Source organism: Lygodium microphyllum, chromosome 2 (genome assembly GCF_053477565.2).
Source record: "Lygodium microphyllum isolate KBCC chromosome 2, Lygodium_microphyllum_v1.1.10, whole genome shotgun sequence".
NCBI lineage: Eukaryota > Viridiplantae > Streptophyta > Polypodiopsida > Schizaeales > Lygodiaceae > Lygodium > Lygodium microphyllum.
The window spans coordinates 107,807,593-107,816,592 of NC_141136.1; positions in this window are offsets into that span (position 1 = coordinate 107,807,593).

Here is a 9,000-nt window from a genome sequence, read left to right on the forward strand (position 1 = left end):
AGTCCATTGATAAACAATGCCTTTCTTAAGAAGTTTGGTCAATGGTAAAGCAAGTAATGAGAAATTACGTACAAACTTCCTATAGAAACTAGCAAGACCAAGGAATGAGCGTAATTCATGTACATTTTTAGGAACAGGCCAATGCAATATTGCGTCAATTTTCTTAGGATCAACTTTAATTCCTTCTTTTGATACAATATGACCTAAATATTCTATTTCTGTCTTAAAGAATTCACTCTTGTCAAGATTTGCAAACAATTGATTTTCTTTCAGTAACTGAAAAACTAATGATAAATGCTCATAATGCTCTTTTTCACTTTGACTGAACACTAAAATATCATCAAAGAAAACAATCACACAATACTGATATTTTAGAAAAATACGGTTCATCATTCTACTGAAAGTAGCAGGTGCATTAGTTAATCCGAATGGCATGACTAAGAATTCGTAATGGCCAAACTATGTCCTGAATGCAGTCTTAAATATGTCGGATCTATCTAGCCTCACCTGATGATATCCAGACTTAAGGTCAATTTTACTAAATATAGAAGATCCTTGCAGTTTGTCCATAAGGTCATCAACTCTAGGTATAGGATACCTATTCTTTACAGTGATCTTATTTAATGCTCGGTAGTCAATACACATCCGATAAGTATTATTCTTTTTCTTGACTAAGAGCACAGGTGCACCGAATGGAGAACTGCTAGGTCGAATTAAGCCTCTATTTAGTAATTCTTCAACTTGACTCTGGATTTCTTTTTGCTCTATTTGATTGTGCCTATATGGGGCTTTGCAAGGTGGTTGTGTGCCAGGTATTAGGTCAATCTTATGGTCTTCTGGACGTGATGGAGGTAAACCTGGTGGTAGGTCTTTTGCAAAACAGTCCTTAAAATATGCGAGAAATTCCTTATGCCTAGGGTGTATATGATTTTCCTTTGCATGCAATTCATTCACCCAAATGAGATATGATTTAGTATTCTTGCGTAGTGCACATTTTGCTTGAGTATGCGAAAGCAGTGGAAAAATATGAGATGCATGCATACCAAATAATGTAATAGATTTTCCTTGAAAATTAATATTCATTGTGTGTGTAGAATAATCTATATTGGGATTATGTTGGTGTCTCCATGGCATTCCTAGAATAATGTCGCTTGACTGTAATGGGACAACTAAGAAATTTCTTCTTTCAATGTATGGACCAATTTGAATTTCTAAATCTTGAACTTCTTGTGTGCCATACCTAGTGCCTAAAAATGCAGCTTTTATGCGATAGTGCGTAGGTACAGTATGCAATTTTAATTCCTTTACCAATTTTGCTGAAATAAAGTCATGGGTACTACCGTCATCATGCAATATAGTTCTTTCTTTTCCATGCACCATACATTTCATAGTCAACAATGAATGTGAAGTAGGCATACCTGGTAAAGTGTCGGAAGTAGTAGTAATATCATCCTCATCTTCAGTGAAATCTGGCATATCCTCATGCTCTTCTTCGTCCATGGCTCCAAGGTAGTTGATATGTGCTGATGGCTTTTTTGAATGACAATTTGCTGCGAGATGCCCTGGCTGGTGACACTTGTAGCATACTATTGGCTTAGCTTTGGTCACATTATTTGCAATGGCTGGGAGTCTGGGTATATTTGGATTTGCTTGTGGAATAGGCTTAGAATTTGAATTGACAGTGGATGGTAATGCAGGTGGTTTAGGCCAATTCTTGCGGAAAGATGGTGATGAAAAACGACCTGGATTAAACCTTTTGAAATTGGAATTGAATTGTTTAGATCCATAATTACCGTTTGCTTGGAATGGCTGTGGTCGTCGATCTCTTCCGCGTAACTTATCTTCAGTGTCATGAGCTAAGGAGATGGCGTCTTCAAGGGTAGCAGGCTTGAACATGTTCACTTCAGCGCAGTAATGTCCAAGAAGTCCAGATATGTACTTCCGCTTATGTGTCATCTCTGGTACGTCTTCAAGCATGCGTAGCTGTAGGAGTGCATTCCAAAAATGCTCTGTATACTGTGGAATAGGCTCACGATCTCGCTGTTGAAGTAAATCCCATTGCTTGATAGCCTTCTCATGAAATTATGGTGGAAGGAAATTTTGCATGAACTTCTTCTTAAAATCTTCCCATGTAGCAGGATATTCTATGCTCTTGTGGACTACAATCCAGCAAAGTGATGCTCTGTCTATCAGATGATTAGTAACACACTTGATTTTATCTTTTTCGGGATAAGTTTCCTCATGGAAATAGTCATCAAACTGGCTAATGAATGATAAAACAGTCTTTCCTTCTCTTATGCCATTGAAAGTGCGAAACTTGAAACTTCGTTTACTTATCTTGGATTCCTTGCGAATGGTTTGTGCTTCAAGGGTGGCGTCAATGGTACGGCGAATCAAATCTTCAGCTTGAGGTTCTTCTTTATCGATGGACGCTCTTTGTAGCTTTGTCAATTGTGCTTGAAAGGCTTGCCTAGCTCTTCGCTCTTCTTCCAATTGCAGCATGATAAGATCCAGCTTTTGTTCCATGGTAGGCTCGGGTAGATCGTCTTCAGCCATAGGATCATCCATATGTGGGGTAGTCATCCTGTAAAACTCAACAAACCTTTCTCACTCAAAATCAGTTAGCGGGATGAGCGTAGCTCAAATTTGGGGTTACAAGGCTATGTGTTTTTTGGATATTTCTTCTTCAATTTTCAGAAATTCTGCAATATTTCTGTCTCCGTTTGCTGAAAGTACTTCAAGGAACTTGTAGATAGGTAGAACAGCTTGCTGCGAACAACTTTCCAGTTCAGAGGTTTTGCATACGAACGAGTCTTCTATGAGTTTTAAGCACTAGTCAGTTCTGATTTAGTCTGACTTGCAGAGTTGCAGACTTAGCAAACTTGCAGAGTTGTTGACTTGCTGGACTTAGGCCGACTTGCAAAACTTGCAGAACTTGATTAGAGTCGACTTACGGAACTTGACTTCAGAAGTGCGAGACCCAGAGTTTGCGAACTTGTCAGATCTGTGTAACTTGCAGAGAGTTGTGTGACTTAGCTTAATTTGACTTGGTAATTAAGCTTAGTAGCTTAATGGTGGACTAGCAGGCCGCCGTTTTTTTTTGTGGGGGGGGGGCGTTTTTTTTGCCGCGCGTGAAATTCGGAGGGCCCTTCTTGCAGATTGACGTGAAATTTTGAAGCTTGTTAAGCTTTGTCTTAAGCTTAATTGAAAGAAATAATGATAAAAACAATGGAGCTTATCTTTGTAACTCCACCACTTGATGATGGAAGTGTATGAGTGGTCCTCCGCCTGCAGAGCTTGGTCCTTCGCGATCTGACAGTGGAAACAGGGGTTCTTGATCGCCAGAAGTCTGCCTGTATCAACGGTTCGCGACGAGATTGACTGTAGAGGCCGTTTGTTCCTGGAGCTCCGCCTTCGCCCAAGATTGGTAGCGATTGGAAGCTCTTGATCTCTGCTCTGCTCTGATACCACTGGTGCGCAGATCGGTCGCAGATAGCTCACGTGGTGAATCCAGGAAGGTCCCCAAGAACAAAGTACTCTACCTTTTTGCACAAAAACCCAAGTAAAAGCATGCACGACAAGAGGCAAGAGACAAATTGGGTTCAATCTCCCCCATGCCTTGTGTGAGTGCTTCACAAAGCATGTATTTTATGTATATTTCCAATCTTCATGCTCAATAATAGCCCAATTACAAAAATATGACAAGCTTTTTAGCTTTTGAGTTTGCTTTCTACAAAAATAGGAAAATAAAGCTAATGGACGGTGCCCATAGAGTCTGGCACGCCCAATCTCAATGTCCAAATAGAAATAACATATCTGGGCGCATAAGCGCATACAAAATAATAATCGATAATCAATGTCTCAATAGACATAACAAAATATAGGCGTGGCGCCTATCAAAATATAGTCCAAATGTCGAATACCCGCTAGACTCCAATGCTTTCCTCCACCACTGCTGCTATCTCTACACATCAACTGAAGCATTCACAATCGTTAGTAAAATAATACAATTAAACCGACAAAAGTGAATACCTAGCAGTCTTCAGCTACATAAATAAATCAACTGGTTAGAAATAAATCCTAACCTTAATTTATTGCGAGTGCGCACTCTAAACTCATAAACGTTTATTAATTTAATATGCATTTTGCGGAATCACCCGCTATGGAATCACCCATGTACACACTAAATTAATGAAACGCCCGAAAAGGAGAGGCGTCCCCATCAACTTCTCGCACAAAGAATCTTCTTTGTGTATGAGCCCCGGTCATCTAAGTTTACGGAATCCACCATAAATCCTCACGGAATCCACCATGGAATATGCCTCCTGGCATCATTGATACAGGTGTCTAAAGAATGATCTTGAGAGGAGATAGGAAGTCTGGCCAGAAGAACTCTTCGTAAAGTTCTATCTATCAAGTAGAATTAAGGAAATTACAATTACCATGAGTAAAGGTATATTTGTTGTAAACATAATGTTGAGGAGATATATTCAGTACATGTGTAGGTGACATGCCTCTATTTTGGATACTCGAAAATTTCTTCTATACTTGTATAGAAAGCCTATAGCCTTCCCTTACCTGAACATTGAGTCTTTTGGCTACTTGGAAGGCTATAGTGGGTTCATCTTATTTTAGTGAAAAATATCTCTTGTATACTCTAATTTTGCAAGAAATATGGTCTCTTTCTAAATGCTTTTGGTAATTTTAGTCCACAATTGTAAGCCAAAGCATAAAATATCTCTCTTGTTTTCAAAAGTGAAGTCATGGTCCATGTGTTTACATAAAAATCCTATGCTTAAGGTTGCAATTTATGTATAGCTTTACAAATTTCAATGAAGAAAAATAAATGTGGGGAGTCATGTGCTCTTGAGAGAATATGGAAGGTTGTAATCATCTCTTCCTATATCTATTGTTAGGACCTAAACACGCCCGATAGTGGCTATAGACACTAGCGAAGCCTCTCTAACACTCACAAGACAACCCCACACGGCCTCGCAGCCAGGAGTGTCCAAGGGACACATTGTCCTAATCGCTATTGTAGATACTGCGTTTATACTGGAACGTAGTCCAACTATTGCCCTTTCTTACTCCTTAGAGGTAGATCCCACACATATTGGTCTAGTATACCAATGTAATAAAAACATAAAGGAGGCACTCCTCCGGCTGAATGTCGTGGCCCCACTACAACTCTCCTACACCTTGGGGATTGGCCCCAAGATGCACTCCTATAACATAAAGCACATATGAACACACTGCTCTCTTATATATTTCAAACATTCAAGGATATAAATATCCTCACTTGACAATTTTCCAAAGATTCGAGTGTCTAGCCTACAACTTGGTTTTCCTCATAAGTTAGGGTGGGTTACGTAATTAGCAATCAATTGCTATGCATCTAGGAGTTACCATGTGATATGCATAATGCAATTGTGAATGACACACCTCCTGCTCAAACATTTTATGATTAAAAAAAAACCAGCAGCGTGAGGTGCAAAACCAATCATTTAATGATTTCCAAGCTACTCATAATTGCGGCATTGCTAGAGACTAGCACCAAGTTTCCTCGTGCTACTAGTCTCTCTTAAATTTAAACAGTGATCGCACCGTATGCTATGCATAATTAAATGAACTAGAATTTAAAACATTTTTAATGACCACTCATTTTCACAATCCCTCTTTCCTCTTTTAGGTTTTGCATTCGTTGGATGGGTGTAACATTCATTTTTATGTAGTTTTTCATGTAAAATTTGATAAACACATACTCAAACATAGAAACAAGCCTTGAATGAGGCTTAATCCTCATGTTCCATTCTTGTTATATGTTCACAAACATAAAATGTATTTTTTCCTAATTTTTTAGATGCAAAAATTAACATTTATTTTTTTTCTCATTTATTTGTTAAAAAAATGTGATATTTTCTAATTTATATATCTTAATTGATCATATTGATTGAACACTGATTTTTATCAATTTTCTTTCCCACATGAATTCCATTTCCCAACCCAAGATGAAAGAAATCCTCATTTTCCCTCTTTTATGATGCATTTCGGGTTTAAATTATTAATTACGACTATGTACCACTACAAGCTCTTCATTTTATCATGTACACCCCTCAAACATACTTGAAACATGATTCATACAAATTTTCTTTCCATGCGAACATCAGTAAACCATCAAACATCAAAATAATGCAAATTTCTTTGTAAAAATTTGAGCATACTGTTTATTTGTGTATTACGTGCTTTTAAAAATGGTTACGGGTAGCCAACGAAACCATCATCAGTCCCCCAATAGTGCTAGACATTGCCTCTCATCCTCCTTTCAAACTTGGAGCAATGCAGTCCACATCGGACAAGCATCCTTCATTTCCCTTCCTTATTGATTTTTTGCGTATGATTAGCCCCTTAAAGGAGAGAAAAGGAGAGAGAAAGATTGAATTCTATGCTCTTTAATTGGCAGCCATTGCAAGAACGGAATGCGACAACATGAAGTAAAAAATTTGAGGAGAAGATTGCTATGATCAGTGAAGGGGGTTTTTCTCAAGCTTGAGATGGCCTCCATCCCAAATTCGTCGCCTTGAGGGGGGGGGAGGGGGGGTCACGTTTTTCTAGTGCCATTTTGAAACATTGGCCCCTCCACCCCCATAAACACGGTTTTTTAAAAAAATTGGGCCCCCACAATGCCCATGCCCAAAATTTTTTACCCTTTAGTTCTTTTTCCTTTGTAATGCCCGCCTTGTGAATCTTGCTTGCAAGCTCATCTTGAGGTCCTAAACTGCTGATCACTTCCTCTAACTCGATCGGGCATTTGGAAAAATTATGAGAAATCCGCAAGTTCTCTTCAAGACCACTTTGAAATTGCGTCTTCCGCAACTTGTAAAAGTTGCTAAATCCGTCTCTCTTACTTCTGATAAGGCTCAATTCCCGCCTTAAATCTACACTTCCGCGCTTCTTTTTTTTCATGTGCTTCATTGAATCAACTACATGTTGGAATAAACAAATTTTTTTTTGGGTATCACTTACAAAACGCCTAGTTTTAAAAAATATTATGGGCATCCCATAAGTGCTCACTATCCCTATTCTTCTCTTGCTTTTGATGTCTATTCTTATGCCTTGTCTAGTAATATCGTTTGCATGCCACTTTTAATCTTATGCCACCCTGAGATGTAACATTTTTATGCCGATAAACCTAATCCCCTACATGAAAAACTGAACTCCCAAGTGTTAATATATCTAGCACACCAAAATCTTAGGTCTTAAGTCCTCTTGAGTTGTGAGCATGAATACCCTTCTTTCTTCAAAACATAAGCCCCACCCAAAATTTTAGACAAAATATATCATTCATTAGACTCCTTGCACAAGTAAAATGAGAGTAAAATTCACTTTGGGAAGAACAAACACCAGAGTATCATTTTTGTACTACTTGAATATATATAATCCCTTGAATGTGCCTAATTGTTAAATATAAGGTAGAGAGCTAGAAACTACATATACGAGCAAGTAAGGTAGTTGTGGTTAGATTCTTGGGATGTGGTAAGTGCACATGTAACTACGTTTATTAAAATGTAAGCCTCTTAATAGAATACATGCTTACAACTCATGAACCTCATGTTGCAAAGCTCTATCACCTATCAAATCATATGAACTTAGTCATATATGTGTGTGCTGGAGAGAGAGAGAGAGAGAGAGAGAGGGAGAGAGGGAGAGAGGGAGAGAGGCAGGCTTCCAAGCTCTAATACCATGTGAAAAGATAAGAACGAGGCACAACTTACAAAACCAGAAAAGTCCATATAAATAAATATTTTAGAAATTGAAGGACTACTAACACATGTACACATGCTAGGTAGCCCTCCAATTTTCCACATGTGCAATACAAGAAGTGGACTTCGAGCAACTCTAGTAAGAGATCTTTATCCTACTAATCTTAGCTAGAAAAGTCTAGATTGAAAATGTCTCACTCTTCATTTGCTATCTTTCAAGTTTGACACATTGAAAAGAAAGACACGATGTGCTAAGGTAAGATTATGAAAGAGATTACGCATTACGTCGTAATAAAAGTCAATTGTGTACGCTTAGGACTTGAATAACCGACTACATATTGTGTAATATATCATGATACTATTAACAATCGTCACAACTAAAAGATTTAAGTAGACTAAAGAGAAACAAAAGAGTAATTGCCAAATTACGAGGTCGCAACTTGCCACACCTCAAAACATGCAAAAAAAAGAAAAAGAAATCACGAATTGCGAGGATCATCACTGTAAAATCGCTAGCGATGGTGGAATTTTGACAATAAAATATGGAACAGAAAAGGAGAGAAACGATTACTGGGGTAGAGAATCTATACTTTCCGAGAATATTCACGTGGAATATAGAAGAGAGAAGCGTTTGTGGAATTGCGCCATCAAATTCCGTGCATTCTTGGATTAGGGCTGTGCGGTGAGGGGGCCGGTGGATGGTTGGATACAGACTATAAAAGGCCCGCAAACGGTAGACTAATTATTGCAGAGACCCACCGTCATCACTAGTGAGGAGCACCTCATAATGAGTTCCGGTAGTAGGGAGAGATCGCTTGCACTGGATACTTCAGAGCAAGCAGCACTCCATGATGTCCATGAGATAGCAGCACCTCCATCTGCCCCGGATCTTCCAAGAGAGATCATCCTGGAGATCCTAAGAAGGCTGCCGGTGCAGGTTATCATGAAGATGCGCAGCGTGTGCCAAGAGTGGAAGTATCTGCTGTCGAGCCCTGCGCGTCTGTTCGGTGATAAGAAGGTGGTGCCGCACAGCCTCAACGACGGCAAGGCCAGGCTTCCCCCTCACCTGGCCGTGTTTGATCCCTCCTGGGGCGTGCTGGCGGTGGTCAACTTCCGGAGCATGAGATGGGGCCAGGTGCCGCTCCACCCAAACTTGGTGAGATGCGACGGCTCTTACCTCACCTTCCGGTGCACGCAAGCAGGCCGCCTGGTGGTAACAAGGCACGGGCTGGACAACAAC